The following is a 22,802-nucleotide window of genomic DNA, read 5'->3' on the forward strand; positions in this document are numbered from 1 at the left end:
CCCCTTCCATTAGAGACTTTGTTATCAATCAGTCTGTTGTAGGGCTTAGAAATCAGATATATATTTTTTAAAACTCCCCGTATGATTCTAATGTGCCCCAGAGTTGAGAAAACTACTTTGGGTCTTGTGTCTTACAGCCACGTTTATGACAAGTATGTTTGTAGTGCATTCTGGAGAAGAGAAACTTCATTTTCCTTCTGATTTCATATTCCTAGGAAAGACATCTCTACCTCTGTCCAAGATATTTCAATCCTTTCTCTTTGTCTGTGATTCTGACAAGCAAACTTGGTTCCCTATGCCTAAAATGACTGCCATTATTTTCATTTTTGCTAAGCACATTAGTAACCCAGGATCTAGAGACCCAGCCATAGATGCTTTGATATCTATCACAAATTATACCTACTAAATACACTTCAGTACCAGCCGGCACCTATTACCATATTGGCTTTAGGGATCTTGCTCACGGGAGTCACTTGGCTCATAAGGATGTAAGATTTGAGGATGTCTTTCCTTTCTCCTCCCTTCTAGAGCTCTGACCAGTAGGGTTTCAAAATTGTTATTAATAAGCAGGTGAATGCCTTATAAGTCCCGTGCTTCTGTTAAATTTTGCTGGACCAAGAAGCTTAATCCTAAGGTTATTATGAGGCCCTACCCTTATTATTTTGAATCTAAGAGTCCATTTAACATTGCTGTTTGTTGTTCAGTCACTTAAGTCATGTCCTACCCAACCCTTTGCAACCCCATGGACTGAAGCATGCCAGGCTCCTCTGGACTCTACCATCTCCTGGAGTTTGCTCAGATTCATGTCTATTGAGTTGGTGATTCTATCTAACCATCTCATCCTCTGCTGCCCTATTCTCCTTTGCCTTTTATCTTTCCCAGCCTCAGGGTCTTTTCCAATGAGTCAGCTCTTCCTGTCAGGTGGCCAAAATATTGGAGCTTCAGCATTAGCCTTTCCAATGAATATTCAGGGTTGATTTTTTTTTTTAGGATTTACAGGTTTTGAATATGCAATAATATATACCATAGATCTCCAGAAGACAAACCCTGGGCCCTGTTTGGGCATGTGGACTTGGGAGGACAGAAAGTGGCCACAGGTACCTGGGCACAGGAGGTAAAAGAGCAGGCAAGTACTCCCATTGGTCTTTAAAGTGAGGGCCATGAGCACTGGTGAAATATGGTTCAGAAAATATCCTGGACTTTGACCACTTAGACCAGTTACTCCTTTTACGGGAAGGGCTAGACTATTAGCAGAAGTTTCCTCCTCTGTAAGATGAAAAAGTAGAGGAATGAGGAGCCTTGGGTCTTACATAGTGGACAGCCAGGATTTTGAAAAATGATAAAACCCTTGACACATTTGAACATGCAATATGTATTTCTCTCAAAGAGCATAGGGGAGTTGATAGAGCAGGGAAAATAATCCTTTGAGCCCAAGATACAAGACTTAAAAGCTGTAATAAATTACAACTGAAGGAGACCTTAACGTTGACCTATTTTAGTGATACTTCAATCTGATCTACTGAGCTGTAGGGTCTCCAGGAAACTCATTCTCGGAGACCCCAGAGAAGGAATGGATGGGGTGCTAGGCCCCTTAACCCTCTGTTTTAAGTAGAGCTGCTCCAAAGTCAACTTCAAGAATATCTCTTCTAAACAGGGATATGTCTTTTAAAAGGAATTTGAAAGACCTCTATTGAAGAATGCCAAGCTAACTATCAAGAAAGTTAGAAAATGAATTACTCTATCAGGAGCAATAGAAGACTCTGAGGGACTCTGCAGTGCATGCCAAACATGGTTCAACATTAAAATACCGAGCACCACTTGCCCACTTCAGTCAAGGAACAGTAAGGAGGTAAGAGATAAAGTCTCCTAGTTTGCCAGAATCCCATTAATTCTGATTGAGGGAGCAAGACGGACTTTTACCTAGAGGAAATCATAGGAGGGTGTGAGGTATAGCTCTGATAATACAAAGAAATCTTAGTGAACAAAGCTGATTCCATCTAGAAACAGTTTCTTCCTTTGATTTACAGGAATTATACCATCTTGGCACTTATTCTTGTTACATAAGATGAGCTATGGCATATATTTAAGATATGAGATTTCTAAATGATGCTTTTGGGGCATTGTCCATACTAGGAATTAGCAAACTTTTTTCTCTGAAAGGTCAAACAGTAAGCATTTCAGCTTTGCAGGCCACATGGTCTCTACAGCAACTACTCAGTTGTATGGCAGTAGAAAGATGTGGAAGAGAGTAGGCATGGTTATTCACATGGAAGAGTATGGACATGGCAGAACTTGGCCATGATTTCTGCTGCTGATGCTGCTAAGTTGCTTCAGTCGTGTCCGACTCTGTGCGACCCCATAGATGGCAGCCCACCAGGCTCTGCTGTCACTGGGATTTGCCAGGCAAGATTAATGGAGTGGGTTGCCATTGCCTTCTCCGTGGACATGATTTCTGACCAGATTACTATTGGCCAACCCAGACACACCTGGCATGTGCTCAGTTCAGTTCAGTCGCTCAGTCATGTCTGACTCTTTGCAACCCCATGAATTGCAGCACACCAGTCCTCCCTGTCCATCACCAACTCCCGGAGGTCACTCAGACTCATGTCCATCGAGTCAGTGATGTCATCAGGCATCTCATCCTCTGTCATCCCCTTCTCCTCCTGCCCCCAATCCCTCCCAGCATTAGAGTCTTTTCCAGTTAGTCCACTCTTCACAAAGGTGGCCAAAGTACTGGAGTTTCAGCTTTAGCAGCATTCCTTCCAAAGAAATCCCAGGGCTGATCTCCTTCAGAATGGACTGGTTGGATCTCCTTGCAGTCCAAGGGACTCTCAAGAGTCTTCTCCAATACCACAGTTCAAAAGCATCAATTCTTCAGCACTCAGCTTTCTTCAGAGTCCAACTCTCACATCCATACATGACCACTGGAAAAACCATAGCCTTGACTAGATGAACCTTTGTAGGCAAAGTAATGTCTCTGCTTTTGAATGTGCTATCTAGGTTGGTCATAATTTCCCTTCCAAGGAGTAAGTGTCTTTTAATCTCATGGCTGCAATCACCATCTGCAGTGATTTTGGAGCCCCCCAAAATAAAGTCTGACACTGTTTCCACTGTTTGCTCATCTATTTCCCATAAAGTGATGGGACCACATGCCATGATCTTAGTTTTCTGAATGTTGACCTTTAAGCCAACTTTTTCACTCTCCTCTTTCACTTTCATCAAGAGGCTTTTTAGTTCCTCTTCACTTTCTGCCATAAGGGTGGTGTCATCTGCATATCTGAGGTTATTGATATTTCTCCTGGAAATCTTGATTCCAGCTTGTGCTTCCTCCAGCCAAGCATTTCTCATGATGTACTCTGCATAGAAGTTAAATAAGCAGGATGACAATATACAGCCTTGACGGACTCCTTTTCCTATGTGGAACCTGTCTGTTGTTCCATGTCTAGTTCTAACTATTGCTTCCTGACCCACATATAGGTTTCTCAAGAGGCAGATCAGGTGGTCTGGTATTCCATTCTGTTTTGGAATTTTCCACAGATTATTGTGATCCACACAGTCAAAGGCTTTGGCATAGTCAATAAAGCAGAAATAGATGTTTTTCTGGAACTCTCTTGCTTTCTCCATGATCCAGCAGATGTTGGCAATTTGATCTCTGGCTTCCTTGCCTTTTCTAAAACCAGCTTGAACATCTGGAAGTTCATGGTTCACATACTGTTGAGCCTGGCTTGGAGCATTACTTTACTAGTGTGTGAGATGAGTGCAATTGTGCAATACTTTGAGCATTCTTTAGCATTGCCTTTCTTTGGGATTGGAATGAAAACTGACCTTTTTCAGTCCTGTGGCCACTGCTGAGTTTTCCAAATTTGCTGGCATATTGAGTGCAGCACTTTCACACCATCATCTTTCAGGATTTGAAATAGCTCAACTGGAATTCCATCACCTCCATCAGCTTTGTTCGTAGTGATGCTTTCTAAGGCCCACTTGATTTCACATTTCAGGATGTCTGGCTCTAGGTGAGTGATCACACCATTGTGATTATCTTGGTCATGAAGACCTTTTTTGTACAGTTCTTCTGTGTATTCTTGCCACCTCTTCTTAATATCTTCTGCTCCTGTTAGGTTCATACCATTTCTGTCCTTTATCGAGCCCATCTTTGCATGAAATGTTCCCTTGGTATCTCTAATTTTCTCGAAGAGATCTATAGTCTTTCCCATTCTGTTGTTTTCCTCTATTTCTTTGCATTGATCGCTGAGGAAGGCTTTCTTATCTCTCCTTGCTATTCTTTGGAACTCTGCATTCAGATGCTTTTATCTTTCCTTTTCTCCTTTGCTTTTTGCTTCTCTTCTTTTGACAGCTATTTGTAAGACCTCGTTAGACAGCCATTTTGCTTTTTTGCATTTCTTTTCCATGGGGATGGTCTTGATCCCTGTCTCTTGTACAATGTCACGAACCTCCGTCCATAGTTCATCAGGCATTCTATCTATCAGATCTAGTCCCATAAATCTATTTCTCACTTCCACTGTATAATCATAAGGGATTTGATTTAGGTCATACCTGAATGGTCTAGTGGTTTTCCCCACTTTCTTCAATTTAAGTCTGGATTTGGCAATAAGGAGTTCATGATCTGAGCCACAGTCAGCTCCCAGTTTTGTTTTTGCTGACTGTATAGAGCTTCTCCATCTTTGGCTGCAAAGAATATAATCAATCTGATTTTGATGTTGACCGTCTGGTGATGTCCATGTGTAGAGTCTTCTCTTGTGTTGTTGGAAGAGGGTGTTTGCTATGACCAGTGTGTTCTCTTGGCAAAACTCTATTAGCCTTTGCCCTGCTTCATTCTGTATTCCAAGGCCAAATTTGCCTATTACTCCAGGTGTTTCTTGACTTCCTACTTTTGCATTCCAGTCCCCTATAATTACCACATACTAATGATAAAGAGTCTCCATTAGTAAATACTGCCAGAAAATCTGATTAGTATATTTGCAAAAAAAAAAATCTTGACCATATCACTTCTTTCTTTTCCTTCCTCCATTCTCCCCACTGAGCCCCAACTTGTCTCTAGGGTAAGAAGGATGAATTACAGACCAGTTACTAACATTTGTCTTCCTATACTGCTAGGATGTGAGCTCTGTGAGGTTAGGCATTTTTCCCATATGGTGTTACCCATATGGTGTTGTGGGTAGGAAATGTAAACTCATACCTGGACTATGTGTCAATTCCATTCAATATGTATCACTGTCTGTTTCAGAGTACAAGTGGCTGGTTGGCCTCCTCAGTGGATGGTGGCATGCTGGGACATCACTCTCAGAGTCTGCTGCTGTAATGTTGGATAGTTAACAGTGGCAGCAGCTAAGTCATCCTTGGTTAGTGGGAGCCCTTGCTGGTTGGCCCATGGCACCTCCATTCATACATCCAATTTTTTAGCACTGGAATGGCTAATAGGGTCTGGCTGACACCAACTGGTCAAGCCATTCTTTTGACTTCTTGGCTGTTTAGTGCCTCTTCCATGATGGTATTAAATTCTACACAATGGAAGAGTGTTTTACAGTCGATAAACTCCCTTCTCTCCAATTTTATATTCTGCCCTTGTTGATATATCAATCTCAGGATTCAGTCCCATTATATGCTTCCTTAGCTTGTGTTGACACATGTTGCTGAGGTGCTGAAACTTCTTCAATTACAGTTTCTTTCTTACCTTAGCCAGCCCAGTGTTTCCCTGGCTGAGCATCCTTGGGACTTAATTCTAGTTACTGGTTTGGTGGCAAGAAGATATGAAGAGAGAGATCTTGAGTTGAGGGTGTATATATATTTTTTTCATTAAAAATAGATGTTTCTGCATCATTTTCAAAGAAAAGGAGGAGAATGCTAGCCTATAGCAGGGAGGATGGGGCCACTGCAGCCTCAAAGGATTCAGAGAATCCGGGGGATTAAAGATTTAAGTGCACTGACTAGATATGCCTATCCCAAGTGTCAAGGCCTCAGAGCTTCCCAACCAGTGCCTTGAAACCTGCGTACCAGAGTTACAAAGTCTAGGAATTCAACTTTACCAAAGCACCACTATCTTTATAAGTGATTCTAACCTGATCCAAAGATTATCTGCTTTTACCAAAATCAGATTGATTATATTCTTTGTAGACAAAGATGAAGAAGCTCTATACAGTCAGCCAAAACAAGAGTGGGAGCTGACTGTGGCTCAGATCATGAACTCCTTATTGCAAAATTCAGACTTAAATTGAAGAAAGTAGGGAAAACCAATAGAACATTCAGGTATGACCTAAAATAAATCCCTTATGATTATACAGTGGAAGTGACAAATAGATTCAGGGGATTAGATCTGATAGAGTGCCTGAAGAACTATGGATGGAGGTTCATGACATTGTACAGGAGGCAGTGATCAAGACCATCCCCAAGAATAAGAAATGCAAAAAGGCAAAATGGTTGTCTGAGGAGGTCTTACAAATAGGTGTGAAAAGAAGAGAAGCTAAAGGCAAAGGAGAAAAGGAAAGATATAAGCATCTGAATTCCAAAGAATTCAGTAGAGTTCCAAAGAATAGCAAGGAGAGATAAGAAAGCCTTCCTCAGCAATCAATGCAAAGAAATAGAGGAAAACAACAGAATGGGAAAGACTAGAGATATCTTCAAGAAAATTAGAGATACCAAGGGAACATTTCATGCAAAGATGGGCTCGATAAAGGACAGAAATGGTATGAACCTAACAGGAGCAGAAGATATTAAAAAGAGGTGGCAAGAATATACAGAACTATATAGAAAAGATCTTCATGAGCCAGATAACCATGATCATGTCACTCACCCAGAGTCAGACATCCTGGAATGTGAAGTCAAGTGGGCCTTAGGAAGCATCATTACAAACAAAGCTGATGGAGGTGATGGAATTCCAGTTGAGCTATTTCAAATCCTAAAAGATGATGGTGTGAAAGTGCTGCACTCAATATACCAGCAAATGTGGAAAACTCAGCAGTGGCCACAGGACTGGAAAAGGTCAGTTTTCATTCCAATCCCAAAGAAAGGTAATGTCAAAGAATGCTCAAAGTACTGCACAATTTCACTCATCTCACATGTTAGCAAAGTAATGCTCAAAATTCTCCAAGCCAGGCTCAACAGTATGTGAACCATGAACTTCCAGATTTTCAAGCTGGGTTTAGAAAAGGCAGAGAAGCCATAGATCAAATTGTCAACATCTGCTGGATAATCGAAAAAGCAAAAGAGCTCCAGAAAAACATCTACTTCTGTTTGACTAGGCCACAGTCTTTGACTGTGTGGATTAAAACAAACTGTGGAAAATTCTTCAAGAGATGGGAATACCAGACCACCTTACCTTCCTCCTGAGAAATCTGTATGCATGTCAAGAAGCAACAGATAGAACCAGAAATGGAACAACAGACTGACTGTTTCCAAATCTGGAAAGGAGTACATCAAAGCTGTATATTGTTAACCTGCTTATTTAACTTCTATGCAGAGTACATCATGCAAAATGCTGGGCTGGATGAAGCACAAGCTGGAATCAAGATTACCAAGAGAAATATCAATAACCTCAGATATGCAGATGACACCACCCTTATGGCAGAAAGCGAAGAAGAGCTAAAGAGCCTCTTGATGAAAGTGAAAGAAGAGAGTGAAAAAGATGGCTTAAGACTCCACATTTAGAAAACTAAGATCATGGCATCCAGTCCCATCACTTTTGGCAAATAGATGGGGAAACAAACGAAACAATGACAGACTTTATTTTTGGGAGCTCCAAAATCACTGCAGATGGTGACTGCAGCCATGAAATTAAAAGATGCTTGCTCCTTGGAAAAAAAGCTATGACCAACCTAGACAGCATACTAAAAAACAGAGACATTACTTTGCCAACAAAGGTCCATCTAGTCAAATCTATGGTTTTTCCAGTAGTTATTTATGGATGTGAGTGTTGGACTATAAAAAAAGCTGAGGGCTGAAGAACTGATGCTTTTGAATTGTGGTGTGGAGAAGACCCTCAAGAGTCCCTTGGACTGCAAGGAGATCCAACCAGTCCATCCTAAAGGAAATCAGTCCTGAATATTCATTGGAAGGACTGATGCTGAAGCTGAAATTCCAATACTTTGGTCATCTAAGGTGAAGAATTGATTCCTTGGAAAAGACCCTGATGCTGGGAAGGATTGAAAGCAGGAGAAGGGGACAACAGAGGAAGAGAAGGTTGGATAGCATCACTAACTCGATGGACATGAGTTTGAGTAAGTTCCAGGAGTTGGTGATGGTCAGGGAAGCCTGGCATGCTGCAGTCCTTGGAGTTGCAAAGAATTGAACACGACTGACTGAACTGAACTGAAGCTGTAAGAGCTGTGAATTCCTTTATCAGCTATCAAGGAGACTGATTTTAACACTTTGTTAACCATCCTCAAGCTTTGTTTTCTCCAGTGAATACATAGCACCAGCAACAGTTATCCAACCCCATTGTCCTTATGATTACTCACTCTCAATCTCGCAAATACTTGAGGCACTGCATTATCGATCGCATTCCCTTCCAGAACCATACAATTTGAACTTCCCACTGGCGAGTCTGAACAGTTGAATCAGTACAGTATGTCAGAGATAAGCCTACTTTCAGACTTGCCCGTGGACTGGTAGGTAATCCGGTTTGTAGATTCTGTCTCCTTGGTCTACTCTAAGCATCAATTATCCTTATGTCTGCAATCAGATTTCCTAGGAAACAAACTGTGAGATGAAGAGTTACACACAGAGAGTTTGGGTATGCTTTTGGCAACACCTGTGAGGGTTTGAAAGACTCAGGATTGGGAGACATTCAACTGCAATAGAATTACAACAAATTTTTGGTCATCCCATAGGGAAACTCAATCACTGGGATGGCTGTTCAAAGTTGTTGCAGATTGTGGAAGGAGGGTCAAGGTCTTTGTACGTCTGTACCAACCAGTAGTCAGTGGATGTAAGTTGCTCCTGAGAAGGGGATGTAACTGTAGGTAAGGTAGCTAACTCCCTTTCTGGAAAATTCCTAATTGGAAGAGATTTTTTATCAGTGAGCCATCAGCAGGCAACATCCTAGCTACCAAAAGGAATGAGTTCCTTAAGTCTGAATGTGGATCAGAGATGTGAATCACAACATTTAATTAAGGCAATAATAGTGAAAGTGAAAAGGAGAGGATATATTTGAGATTTACTTACGAAGTCAAAATGACAGGTCTTAGACATTGGGTTTGAGGAATCAGAGAGAGGAAAGAGTATGGAGTAGCGTAAGATTTTTAACTTGGATGGCCAGGAGAAGAGAGATACCATTCATAGAAAAGTGAAAAATGGTAGGATTAGTCAGAGTTGGGGGGAAAGACAGTAGTTAAATTTCAAACATTATTGGTCACCTGTGGAGCATTTAATGGGGATTATAAATTATTTGGAAATAAGGATCTGGTAATTATGGAAGATTTTAACTGGAAAATTATAGCTATCAATTTAAAGAACATAGTTTGTAAAAGATCTACAGAAAAAATATATAACAGAGAAGAAATAAAAACCAAGGTTGAAATCTGAAACATTTTAAAATGCAGATGAAGACAGCAAAATGGTTCTAACCAAGACCATAGACACTCTCCCAATGACAAATCTAACACACATTTTGAAGTTTTTGGCCGGCCAAACTGGCATATCACACTTTCTACCTCTGGATGGATCCAGAGTTCCCCTCTAAGGAGAAATAGTTGGTGCCTGTTGGAGTATGTGGCCAGGAGGGTTTTATCACAGACGTATTCAAATTATGTAAATTTGTTCTTTCTCTTCTTTTTTCCTTCCTTTCCATGGACAGTTCATTCCTAAAGGCATTAAAGTGGGGCAAAGCATTTCAGGTCTCCTTGCTCAAGGCAGGGAACAGTTGTGGTGGGCCAGAGTATAGTACTGGGATCTGATCAAGGTGAGCAGGATGTTGTCCTGGGAAAGCAGTAGTGTGGGGTGTCAGAACCCAAGGAGGGGGAGATGGGGGAAGGTCTTCTGGGGTGATGACTTGGCCAGGGAGGTAGAACCCAAGCAGGATGAGGAGAGTATTCATGCACGGGGTTAAGTCTTACGTGGAGTATTAGAGACCAAATGGATGAATAGGGCATTCTTCCCCATGGAAAACAGTTTTACTAATTATCAAATGCACAATAATATATTTGTATATTTGCAAGCTTTGATCATATTTCTCTTTCAGGTCACATTTGATACTACTGCTAACTGTCATACTTGAAACATTTTCTTTGCTAGGCTTCTAGGGCAGCTTTCCTCCTAAATAATTTTCCTATTTCCTTCATATCCCCATGCAGACTTCCATTCTATCTACTCTTCTTTATATGATGGTTTCCTTCTCAGCCTTCTATTTTTTTCCTCTACCTACCCTTCCTGAGTGACCTTATCAACTGCCACGGATATACCATCAGTATTTTGCAAGTCCTGTATATACTAATTAACACTTCCCTGCAACAGTTTGGAACTAAGGGCTATTTAACACAAAAAACTTACAGAACATTTCTTTCTGATTTCCCAGAACTAGTTATCTCAAACCACTATTTCAAGCATCTAGTTTGAAGAATGCTTCCAAGTTCTCCAACTCATTATTGTCTCCTCCAAACCACAACTTCTTTATCATTACTCTTTTATTCTGTGAGATGGCACAAACCCCTATCCAACTCTCAAAGCCAGAAGCCATGAAAATAACAACTATGACCTCTCTTTTCCTCTTATACTTAGTCACTCACTAAGTCCTAATGATTCTGCTTTGTACATCTTTCTTGAAGTTCTGTCTCTATTTCTCTTTCCCATTCTCATGGTTATACCTCAATGCAGACTCTTTTCTTCTCTAAACAAGATTATTGAAAATGTCTTGGTCTCCAGTCTTTTTTCCTCCAATTCTTTCTCCATACTACTTCTGGCGATCTTTTTAGCTGAAAATATGATTGTGCTATGCTCCTGCTTGAAACTGTTCAAAAAGTTTCCATCACCTAAGCAAAACATCCACGTTCCCTGGCATTGCCTGTATAATTCTTTATCACCCCAACCCTGATGCTTTTATACTTAGCTCCAATAACAGTAACATTCTACACATTTGGGTTTGACTGTGATGACATAAAACAGGTTTTTATTGAGGCATATCTGTGTTCTGCCAGGAGTTTTTCAAGATAATGAACTGTCTTCATTTGTGTGCAAGAAAATTTGCCCTTGAAACAAATGTGAAAAGTGTACAGAACATTTATATCCTACAGTCAATGAGCTTCTGAAATAATCAGAATTGTATTCTAGGAACAGGAGATGAAACATAGCACAATGACTGCAAACCTACCCATCTCCTGAAATTTGATTTTGTGAAGTTGATTCTATAAATATGAAAGCAAAAACCTTTCAAATCATTTTTATGAATGAAAAGAGACCTTTACTTACTTCTGCAGTTAAAAAAAAAAACAAAAAAAACCAGTGGGGAGGAGCAGGAAGATATGATTGAGGCATTCCCCTGGTCCTCTTTATGGCCTAGATGAATCTTGAAATCCAAAATATCTTCTTTTGAATATTATCTCCTCCTCAGGGATGTGTTCTGCCTCTTAAGTTTATGAAATAGCTTTAAGTAGAAAAAATAAGTGAGCCAGTCACATGTCCTGTAGGCAAGGCAGGTAGACAGGAAATTGGAAGTTTGCAACCATTTTACATTATTAAAATATCATGAAAATTCTTGGCCATTTGGTGATGTTAGCAATATTCCAATAAAAAGTGCTAGGAAAATAAATTCATTTTTGAGTCTATTTCTACAGGCCTATACCTAGTGTTTCTCAAGGGACTGCTACCTAACCACTTTTGCTTAGCCAAACAGTAAGGCACAGGGAAGTTGAATTTGAGGATATAACTGTACTCCCCCGTCTGTTTCTGGGGACATCTTTACAATCTTTGAATTCATTTATATCCACTTCCTTAAATGGTGAGATATTAACACACAATGAAATCTACTTGCTGATTAGGACTATAGGTTGATTGCACTATGTCCTTTACAGAACATATGCCATTGCCTTGGGCATCTTAGATGTTCAATAAATAATAAATACTTGTGGATTCAACTTTAATTATATTTAATGTCATTCTGTAGGAGAGATTTGACATTGGGAGATTTAGCTGTGCAAAGCTAATTCTTCTATCAGTGCATTTCTATTATTCCTATCTCTGTGGATGCACAAAAATATAACAGCATATTTGGTATTTTTACAAGTCTTCTTTAAAGCTAACATTAGAATTCACCAACTGTATTTCCAAAAAAAAAGCTCTCTTTCAAAAAAGTAGTATTTCTGCTTTATTGATAACTTGACAAGCTACATGAAATCAAAGAAATAGACCTAGGCAATGGGATTTGAAGGAGCCCACTCCAAGAAAATTTCTATTCAACAGAGCATCCAGATCACCTAAGCAAGGATACTGAAATAGTGCATACACTTACATAACAAGCCGCAGATGATGATAATTGAGGACCAGTGGTTCAGGAGAATGTGTCTGACCATTCTTGAGCCCATAGACACGTCCAAGGTGCTGATTAGGCTTCATGAAAGACAGCCATTCTCATTGTATCTTTTTTTTTAACCTTAATTATGCTCCTTCAACTTGCATTTTCGCTGTATTTGACTAGACAATGACAATCTAAGTACATTTCCACAGAATGTGCACTTTCCATAGGAATGGAAAGTGCACTTGTCGATTTAAAGTTCGCTTCTTGCTGATCATTTGATACTTTACTTCCCACATGGACTTAAAGTGCCCCACTTGCCCATGGAGCTGGGAATGAGTATATCAAGACCAAGATTCCCCTCTTATCATCAGAAGAAAGTGCCCAGTTACTGGGAAAAATGCCAATAAAACTTTTACATTTTTTTGTTCTTTTATTTAAATAACCTCTGTGAAAGTGAGTTTTTCTTCTTAAGTTTTATCATCTGTAGTTTGAAGAGCTGTGTGTAATTATTTAAGACTAAATTAAAACATGACAGGATTTTTTAAAGAACATAGCTTATTAGGGTCAATTGTTTAAAAAATCATATTTTAGAGAACATGGATTAATGCTGGGTTCTCTAGAAGGATTGTCCAACAAAAAATGATTTTTTTTAAGTTTCCAGTTTTTTTTTTCTTTTGTAAATTATTTTGCCTGTAAACACAGACATTCTTTTCTACCATGACACCACCATTCTCTGTTCTCCCATCCTCGCCTTACTAGAACATATCTGGTTTAAGATAAACAACAATCTATTAAAAAAATAAAAAACGTTTACCTTACCTTAGTAAAGTCAGTCTAAGGTAGTAATTGTCATTGCCTATAACATGGAACATGAAATACAGTTATCTTTGAAAGTATGCTATGGCTTTCAACATAAGACAGATGATTTCATCAAAATGTCCAAGGACCCTGGTTTCATCTATGGGCACCTTTCTTCTAACATAGCTCCAAGAAGAACATTCAAGAAGGATTTACCAAGTGTGTGTTCCATATTAGGCACCATTTGTAGAAGTGGATAGGGCAGACGTGGAATTCACTTTTAACTGAGGGTGGTAACTGGGAGAGCTTCCCTTTTGGCTCAATGGTCAAGAACCTGCCTTTAAAGCAGTAGTTGCAGGAGACACGGGTTTTATCCCTGGGTCTGGAAGATCCCCTGGAGGAAGGCAGGGCAACCCACTCCAGGATTCTTGCCTGGAGAATCCCACGGACAGAGGAACTTGGTGGGCTATAGTCCATAGGGTTGCAAAGAGTTGGACATGACTGAAATGACTTAGCACACATGCATGCATGGTAACTGGGAGGAGAGAGGTGATAAATATGACCCTTTCAGATTGAGATGTATTGTAACAAGCAAAAATCAACAAGATGATGTGTTAGAGAATATTCCAGCTCTGTACCGATGAACAACATCAAAAAAACCAACCTATACTTAGTGGGTTAGCACAACCTTTTATTTTGCCAACCAACTGCAGTTTGGTCAGGTCTTAGCTGGGACAGTTCGTTCCTACTCTTAATGGTAGCTGACTTTACTCGCATGGATTCAATTTAGCACTGGCTGTGGGCTGTTCTCCATGTGGGCCTTTCATAGTACTCCCTCACAGCAGGGAGCTGGGATCCATGAGCACATACCCCAGGAGACTCATTGGAAAAGACTCTAATGCTGGGAAAGATTGAGGGCAGGGAGAAGCGGGCAACAGAGGATGAGATGGTTGGATGAAATCAATGGACATGAGTTTGCACAAACTCCAGAAGATAGTGAAGGACAGGAAAGCCTTAAGTGCTGCAGTCCATGAGGTTATAAAGAGTTAGATACAACTTAGCAACTGAAAAACAACCACCCCAGCAGACAGGAAGAAGTAGCTGCCAGTCTCTGATAGCCTGAGCTGGACACCCAGAGAAGCATCATTTAGGCTGTGTTCCATTGGTTAAGCAATCATGAGTCTGCTCAGACTCAAGGGAAAAGGTTTATATCCACTTCTTAATGGAAAGGAAGGCAAATAATTTAGCAATCTTTAATTCACCTCAGAGGGCAAATGAAGGGAACAGTCATAAAAGAACTCACGGAGGAACTGACATTTAGGTTGAGACCTCATGGGTGAAAAGGAGCCTGAGGAGTAGGCTCACTCAGAATTCATTCACCAATAGTTACTAAATGCCTCTCACTCACAAGGTGGGGCTCAGATAGTAAAGAATCTGCCTGCAATGCAGGAGACCTATGTTTGACCCCTGGGTCAGGAAGATACCCTGGAGAAGGGAATGGCTATCCACTCCAATATTCTTGCCTAGAAAATTTCAGGGCCAGAGGAGCCTGGCAGGCTATAGCCCATGGGGTGGCAGAGTCGAACAAGACTGAGCAACTAACACTCACCCATAAGGTACTTTTAAAGACACCAGACATAAAAGCGTGAATAAGGTATTGTATTATCTCTGAAGGGTTATATTCAAATGAGAGAGTAAAATATGTAAAAGAATAGTGACAGGGCAATGCAGTAAGGTATCTAGGTGTTGTGGGATTATAGATGAAGGGATCCTTAAATCTGATGGAGAATTCAGATACGCCTTCTCAGAGGAGGCAAAGTCTCAGCTGCCATTTGAAAGGCAAATCTCTCAGATAAAGAAGAGAGAAAGTGAAGACTCTGGGAAACAGAAGCAAGGAATGAGTGTTTGCAGATATGAGGAGGTGCAGGGGAAAAGAAAAACCCAGCTGCAAGTTAACGGAGATGGCTTGGTTGGAGGCCATTTATGAACAGTGACTGAAACTGAGGCTAGAAATGAGGCTGTGTCTGGACCATGACAGACCTTCAACACACAGAGTTCAGCGGTGTGCCTGCTAAAGAGTCAGGAATTTATCTTGCAGGTAATGAAAAGCCACATGATGTTCTACTTAAGTCACTGGAGGCAGTGCAGCTAATAGAATTACACCATGTATGTAACATGTCTGTCCTTTTTTAAATGTTGAATGCTCAGTTGAGACCACAGCTCCTGGAATTTAAAATGACTGAGTTAAAATTCTGGTATCATGACTTGCTTAGCGCAACCTTGGATAAGTTACTTAGTCTCTCTGTGTCTTAGTTTCCTCCTCTGTAAGATAGAAAGAACAGTCCCCCTTCTCACTGATTTGTTGTGAGAATTTACAGGAATGATTTCATGCAAAGCATTTAGAGCTTGGCATGTAGTAAGCACTCAGTGCTTTTAGTATTATTTATTATATAGTCCCAGCCCATGCCCATCTTCTGACCCCTCCTCTGAGTTAAGGCCTAGGCTGATGGAGCTCCCATACAGCTGAAACGGTCACCCCATGCTCCTGGAATTAAAATTTGCCACTGTAAAGAGTCAATTATAAATATAAATTAGAACATTTATCTATCTCTACCACATTTAATGTAAACAAAGATAGTGTTTTGCCCATTAGAAAAACCTTCTGGGATGAATTATATTCTTCCAAACACTAAGTCAGTTTAAGCAGAGCTGGTAAAATAGACAAAGAAGCAACCAAAAAAAAGAAGTGTTTTTCCCTCTCTCACCCTGCCCTCTCAATACTTCTCCTTAAACCCAAGTCACATCCTATCCTTCCTTCCCTTCCTCCTTTGCCCCCTCCCTAGACTCCTTCATTGCCTCCCTCCTACGGATTCATTTCCCTTTCTTATATCTAGCTAAAGAAAATCTATTAATATCTTCAATTAAAAAAAAAAAAGACCGTCCACTAGTCTTGTAGTTAGCTTCTGATTGAAAGCAACTATTTTAATTTGAAGCTAAACTGCTCTCTCTCAGTTGCCAAGCAGCGCTTCGAATAAGAAGAAATCTTTCTTACGAAAGAAAATGACCAACTTTACAGGAAAAAAAGGCATTCCTCCAAATCCAGTTCAACCCAACCATTTTAAGCAAATGCTGACCAGTAGGCAGAACTCCTGCCTAGCTTGCTGGACGCTGTTGGTGACCAGAAAGAGCTGGGTAAGAATTCATAATTTCTCCATTCCAACACCCTCCTGTACATGTCTGTGCTCAGGTGGGGGCACACGCCAGAGGTCGTGGTGTGCAGTGAGCAGCTGGATCCGAGCTGTTCTTCTGAGGGCAGTGGCTTCTTTCTGTCATCCTGTGCACAGAGGAGTGTGTCTGCAGGCACGTGGAGAGAGCGGATGCATTCTGACCCTTGTGGCAGCTGATCAGGATGATTGGCTAGTAGTGGCGGCTTTGTGAGTGTACAGTGTATAACAGCCAGCAGGAGACAGACAGTGTTGGGAGAGGAAAAAGGCATCCGAAGCCAGTGCCATTAATATGGAGATTCAAAACAGCAATTTCTACCTCACTTTCTGAAATTAGAGGCTCTATATGGTGTTATTATTGTTATTTAACATGTATTGAATGCCAACTGTGAAGCAGGTTCTGAATGGAATATTAAGCAGCTACAATCTCTACCCAGTGGGTTGCAATGTACATAAGACAACACAATGAGAAATGGGAGGAGGGGACTGGCTCTCACCTACACAAGTTAAGGGTGCCGATTCCTCTTTGCTCCAGGAGTCCTTGGATTTTTCTGACTATTCTCTTTCCAGCCTCCATCAGTCACCTTTGCGGTGTGTGCACGTACCTCCAACCTCACTCTGAGTACATCAGCCATAATGAACAAGTGCTCCAGAGTAAAGTGGAACTATTCAGTGCTGCTGGGTCTGGAAGTGCTGACATTGGTTTTCTAGGGAACACATTCTGTATTGATAAATGTCAGGACCCAAAGAACAAATTTAATTCAAGGCAAGTCCAATTTGACTTCCCCAGATAATGGCACAACACCCAACCTCACTGAAGAGTGTGTGGATGGAGGAGTCTCATTGTAAGAACGTGGTGTTTAATCATCTTGAAAAGATTCAAAGGTCATCTACTCCTTGCTCCTCATTAGCCACTCTGGGAATTTTTACTGTTGTTTGTCTTGATTCTCCCTTCACGTTTGATTTATCTGCTTGAATTTGAGATACATGTTTAAGCAGAAATGGCACATTTATTTAATGCAAAGCAAACTGACTCCTCATATTTATTATTTAGATCAATAAATGGACATCCTAAACACTCTTTGCCAAAGGGCACAAGTACAAACTTTAAAACACCAGAGTCAGCAGCATTTCAAAAATCCCATTTTAAAAGCAATTTCCTCAAAATAGCCCCTTCTCAAGGATCACCAGGTTGGAAAGTTATGCTCTGGGCTTTGCGAGTCACTTGACTAAGGCTCTACCCATGAAAATTAAAAGGGAATTCCATAAACAAGTGAAAGTATAAGATATAAAATAAAGGTGGTTGTTTGAAAATGAATATTTAATACTTTCCAGAAATATGGGAACTAGGTTATATTATGGCTTGAAACATGGCTTTCCAAACTGCTATCTGTAGAACTACTAATAAGTGAATTCTCAAAGCTGGTCTATAGTTCTGATGGTGATGGTAATGGTCAGAATCTGTAAGTTGTACTGAACAAGCTTTAAGAAATGTCTACTAGGTCAGATTAGAAACCTCTCCTGAGCCAAGAAAAATTCACATAGAAAACCATTGTATCAGAAACAAACAAAATGTAGCCAATCTTTGCAGACAGGGAGCAGAATACAGCAGGGACTCTGTACAGAGGATTCCCACGGGAAAGCTGAATTATGGTCATGGGTTTTTCTTCACTACCTCAGGCACAGAAGTCACACCCAGGAGTTATAAACAATGGCTTTGTAGGTGACCCACTCTATCCCTCATATTTTCAGCCCCATACCCCTCACTGTCTTGGCTATACCATGAATCCTTCTTCTAACTTGACATAGAATTCCACAGAGCTAGACTTGCTTCATCCTTGAAACCATCGACCCTCATTTCTCTTTCAGCTTTAGGAACCCTTTACTTCTTACTGGGATTCAGCTTCAGCCTCACCAAGAGCTCTGTTTCCTCGATTCTAGATTGTTCTTCCAAACTACTTGCCTGCAAAGCTACTACTCGCTCTCTGTGGGTTTTTCTCTTACCACATTTAAACACACTTAAGCTTCTCTCGGGCTTCCCAGGTGGCTTGGTGGGTAAAGAACCTGCCTGCAATGCAGGAGACGCAGGAGATATGGGTTCAATTCCTGGGTCAGGAAGATCCCCTAGAGGAGGGTACAGCAACCCACTACAGCATTCTTGCCTGGAGAATCCCATGGACAGAGGAGCCTGGTGGGCTACAGCCCATAACTCCCAAAGAGTCAGACACGACTAAAGTGACTGAGCATGCATGCAAGCTTCTCTTATCTCATAAGAAGCAAAAAACTAAATTCTTCTGCTAATCTTATGCCCCTCCACTGCTGTTATTTACCCTTTTCCCTCTTCCCAACCTGGTGCCATGCAAGGTCTCCGCATTGTTACCTCTTTAACCCACTGCCATGACCCCAGTGGAATTGTTCTGGTCAAAGACACTGATACCCTTTTTTGACTAAAAGATACTAATCTGAAAGGCTTTTGCATTCCACTGATGGTTCTGTTGGTGCATTAAAAAAATATGTATTTCTGTTGGAGTGTAGTTGATTGATAGCATTGTGTTAGTTTCAGGTCTACAGCAAAGTGATTCAGCTATATATATTCATTTATTGATTCTTTTTCAGATTTTTTTTCCCATATAGAATATTACATAATACTAAGTAGAATTCCTTATACAACAGGTCCTGGTTGATTATCTATTTTATATATAGTAGTTCATTTCAGTTCACTCGCTCAGTCGTGTCTGACTCTTTGCAACCCCATGAACCGCAGCACGCAAGGCCTCCCTGTCCATCACCAACTCCCAGAGTCCACCCAAACCCATGTCCAGTGTGTCAGCGATGTCATCCAACCATCTCATCCTCTGTCATTCTCTTCAACTCCTGCCTTCGATCTTTCCCAGCATCAGGGTCTTTTCAAATGAGTCAGCTCTCCGCATCAGGTGGCCAAAGTATTGGAGTTTCAGCTTCAACATCAGTCCTTCCAATGAACACTCAGGACTAATCTTTAGGATGGACTGGTTGGATCTTCTTGCAGTCCAAGGGACTCTTGAGAGTCTTCTCCAACACCACAGTTCAAAAGCATCAATTCTTCTGTGCTCAGCTTTCTTTATAGTCCAACTCTCACATCCATACATGACTACTGGAAAAACCATAGCCTTGACTAGATGGACCTTTGTTGGCAAAGTAATGTCTCTGCTTTTAATATACTGTCTAGGTTGGTCATAACTTTACTTCCAAGGAGGAAGTGTTTTTTAATTTCATGGCTGCAATCACCATCTGCAGTGATTTTGGAGCCCAGAAAAATAAAGTCAGCCATGGTTTTTACTGTTTCCCCATCTATTTGCCATGAAGTGATGAGACCGGATGCCATGATTTTAGTTTTCTGAATGTTGAGCTTTAAGCCAACATTTTCACTCTCCTCTTTCACTTTCATCAAGAGGCTCTTTAGTTCTTCTTCACTTTCTGCCTTAAGGGTGGTGTCATCTGCATATCTGAGGTTATTGATATTTCTCCCAGCAATCTAGATTCCAGCTTGTGCTTCCTCCAGCCCAGCGTTTCTCATGATGTACTCTGCATATAAGTTGTGTGTATATGTTAATTCCAAACACCTAATCTGCTGCTACGTTTACCCAATCTCCTCACCATCCATGGAGGTGGTTGCATGAGTGCTCAGTCACTAAGTCGTGTCTGACTCTTTGCAACCCATGAACTGTAGCCTGCCATGCTCCTCTGTCCATGGAATTTTTCCAGGCAAGATTTCTTGAGTGGGTTGCCATTTCCTCCTCCAGGGCATCTTCCCAATCCAGGGATTGAACCCACGTCTCCTGCATTGGCAGGAGGATTTTTTGTTTTTATCACTGGGCCACCTGGGAAACCCATGACATGGAAGTAGTTAGCAGTCCCTAATAAAAGGAAACACAACTAGACATAATGGGGACACTGGAAGTTTCTTCCTTTTATAGATGACCTTTCCTAACGAGCTCAAGAATGAGCCAGCCCAGGTTTCAGACCAGCACGGGTCCAACGTTGTGCTGTGTCTCATTGCCCTAGGCTGCCTTTAGCCTCCTTAGTACACACTCATCCTCTTAAGATTCCTTAAATTTCCATTGACATCATTTCGGTTTTCTTCATTCTTTCCTGGTTGCATATCATTATGAGAATAACTTCTGAAGGCAATATGTAAAGAAATTCTTTCATATAGTTAAAAAAAATAAAATTACCCTTGATAATTACTGAAATTGCCAGTGAAATGTAAATGTGTCAAGATGTTCACACTGTAAGAGTCATATAGGAATTGAAACCTACTGAGAGGATAATGTATTCAGGTTTCCCTGCTCATGCTCAGTTAAGAGTGAGCATTAAGTCATTAAGTCGACTTAGTGACAGCACCCACAGTATTTTTTTTTGTCTTTTTTAACTTTTAATTTTGAAATAATTTCAAATTTACAGAAATGTTGCCCCCGCAAAATGCCAATTACTCCAGTATTCCTTCACCCACATTTTCTTTGTGTGTCTCTCCCTCTGTTCCTTTGTCCCTCTCTCCCTTCCTTTCTCTCTGAATATATATTTTCTGAATCATTTGACAGTTATTTGGAGACATTGTGCTTCTTTACCCCTAAATATTATAGCTGTGTATTTCTTTTTTTTTTCACCTTACGTATTTTTTTCCTTTTTAAAAAATATTATTAATTCATTTATTTTAATTGGAGGCTAATTACTTTACAATATTGTAATGGTTTTTGCCATACATTGACATGAATCAGCCATAGGTGTACATTTGTTCCCCATCCTGAACCCCCCTCCCACCTCCCTCTCATCCCATCCCTCAGGGTCATCCCAGTGCACCAACCCTGAGCACCCTGTCTCATGCATCGAACCTGGACTGGTGATTCATTTCACATATGATATTATACATGTTTCAATGCCATTCTCCCAAATCATCCCACCCTCACCCTCTCCCACAGACTCCAAAAGACTGTTCCATACATCAGTGTCTCTTTTGCTGGGTCATCATTACCATCTTTCTAAATTCCATATGTATGCATTCCTATACTGTATTAGTGTTTTTCTTTCTGACTTACTTCACTCTGTATAATAGGCTCCAGTTTCATCTACCTCATTAGAACTGATTCAAGTGCATTCTTTTTAACGGCTGAGTAATATTCCATTGTGTATATGTACCACAGCTTGCTTATCCACTCGTCTGCTGATGGACATCTAGGTCAGCACCCACATTATGTACGTCATCTTGCTCTACCTTTTTCTTCCTATGTACAGAGTGAAATTTTTATATTTTTAAAATACTCAAAATAATCTCAAAGTTACAGAGATGCTACAATATATAAATACAATATATACAAAATATAAAGAATTTTTCCTCAATGATTAGAGAAGTAAGTTGCCCATATAATCATGATAAGCAACCCTCATCATCCTAATACTTCGGCATGTATCCAACAAAGGCATTCTGCTATATAACCATAACGTGACCACCAATATTAAAAAATTATGAGCATATCAGACTTCAGTTAATTGAGTGTATCTCAGTTTCCCCATATGGTCAATTATATATAACTCCTGGTTGAAACCTAAAGTATGGCAGGATACAGAAAGCTCCTGACCAGCTGGTAATAATCAACAGAATTCATCACAACTGGAATAACAAACGAGGCTTAGGCAAAGGACAAAAACTGACTCCACATGAACTCGTGGAAAATAAATTAATCTAAATATTTTATATAATTGTCAACATGATTTTAGGCACTGGCTTGTCACACATTGGTCTTTTTTAGTCCTCTATAAGCACAATAGAAGCTTTAACTGAGTGTTGGTATTTTGGGCTGTTTTCTAAGACTTAAAAAAATTTACATTCTCATTCATCTTTCCATCAAGCAGGCTTGGTTTGCATGTTTGGCTAATGACTCTACATCTAAAAATTAGAAAGTAAATTGGTACAGCAACTACAGAAAACAGTATGGAGGTTCCTGAAAAAATTATAAATAGAGCTATCCTATGATCTAGCAATCCTGCTTCTGTGTATTTATTTAAAGAAAATAAAACACTAACTTGGAAAAAATAAATTTTAATTCTCATTCATTGTTCCATCAGTTATGCCTGGTTTGCTTGTTTGGCTAATAATTCTACATCTAAACATTTTTTCTTTTAATTGAATCTATTAATAGTTTTCAACCAAGATCAATCTTGTCTCCAAGGGTTCACAAACATTTGTCAATGTCTGAAGACATTTTTGGTTGTCATAAGCAGGAGGTAGGCTCCTCCTTGCTTCTAGTGGGTAGACATAAGAGAGATGGCTAAATAGTCTTCAG

At 40.3% G+C, this 22,802-nt stretch overlaps 1 long non-coding RNA gene across 3 annotated transcripts in view; it reads right to left on the reverse strand.

Moving 5' to 3' along the window:
- LOC139178222 (uncharacterized) overlaps positions 1 to 22,802 on the reverse strand; it is a 381,844-nt gene that overhangs the window by 144,672 nt on the left and 214,370 nt on the right. The window lies entirely within an intron of this gene.

Source organism: Bos indicus, chromosome 21 (assembly GCF_029378745.1).
Source record: "Bos indicus isolate NIAB-ARS_2022 breed Sahiwal x Tharparkar chromosome 21, NIAB-ARS_B.indTharparkar_mat_pri_1.0, whole genome shotgun sequence".
NCBI classification, from domain to species: domain Eukaryota; kingdom Metazoa; phylum Chordata; class Mammalia; order Artiodactyla; family Bovidae; genus Bos; species Bos indicus.